Source organism: Limulus polyphemus, unplaced genomic scaffold (assembly GCF_000517525.1).
Source record: "Limulus polyphemus unplaced genomic scaffold, Limulus_polyphemus-2.1.2 Scaffold3323, whole genome shotgun sequence".
In the NCBI taxonomy this organism is placed as follows: domain Eukaryota; kingdom Metazoa; phylum Arthropoda; class Merostomata; order Xiphosura; family Limulidae; genus Limulus; species Limulus polyphemus.
The window spans coordinates 68,337-69,284 of NW_013668933.1; the positions used below are offsets into that span (position 1 = coordinate 68,337).

Below are 948 nucleotides of genomic sequence, written 5' to 3' on the forward strand. Positions count from 1 at the left end.
TACCAGTTAAAATACATATCTATGATATTGTAATGCTATACCAGTTAAAATACATATCTATAATATTGTAATGCTATACCAGTTAAAATACATATCTATAATAATGTAATGCTATACCAGTTAAAATACATATCTATAATAAAAATATACACATACCAACTCATTTTCACATGTTTCAAGCTCGGATGACTTTTTGTTCAATTCCACCAATCTGTTGGTCAGATTTTTCACTTCTTCCGTATTCTGCACCAGCTCTTTATTTTTTCTTGTAGAGATTGATCTTTTTTACCAAACTCAAATTTTAATCTATCAAATTCTTCTCGAAGTTCGTATAAATCGATTTTCATCTTCTCAGCATACGTTTCAAAATCGTCCCTTTTCTGGTACGCTACTTGTTCCTTTTCCCTGGCTTCCTGCAGCTGTTGAAACACATTGTTGTAACCAACATATAAATCCCAGTAGTTGAAACTCAGAATCCCCAAACAAATTAACGCTATGGCGAAAAAAAAAGTTGGTTGAAAGCAAAAACATTTCTTTAACTTTTGAGACATTCCGAATTAGTGACCGGTTTCTTTTCAATATAATTACAAATTTTTGGAGATTCAGCTCTATGACACACAGAATTAAAACTTTAAAAGTGTGTGTATTTTTCAGAAACTAAGGCTAAGTCGTAACGCAGACCGATTTCACTCCATGCTAGTTAAGAGTGTCGTTTTTTGTTACTATATCTTGTTTTAGTTCGAGTTAGAAGTTGATTAGTTGTTTCCTCTGTAAATGTAGACAGCAACCTGGTTGGGCACGTGTTTTCAGACATATATATATATAGATCTTGTTGTGGTTCCAGGCGTAGATTTAGATTTGACCCACGGATCACTGACAGATGGTTGGCACACCTGGGATGTGGAGGTCCTTTGTATGGATACATATATATATGTCCATCGAAGTCAA

At 33.8% G+C, this 948-nt stretch overlaps 1 protein-coding gene across 2 annotated transcripts in view; it reads right to left on the reverse strand.

Annotated features, from left to right (window-relative positions):
• The window catches only part of LOC111088207, a 15,587-nt gene extending 14,867 nt beyond the window's left edge, over positions 1–720 (reverse strand). For both annotated transcript variants that reach the window (XM_022397569.1, XM_022397570.1), the window contains exon 1: positions 157–720. The gene's annotated coding sequence lies outside the window, so the exon portion shown is untranslated. The remainder of the gene's footprint in view (positions 1–156) is intronic.
• Between the last annotated feature and the right edge of the window lie 228 nt (positions 721–948).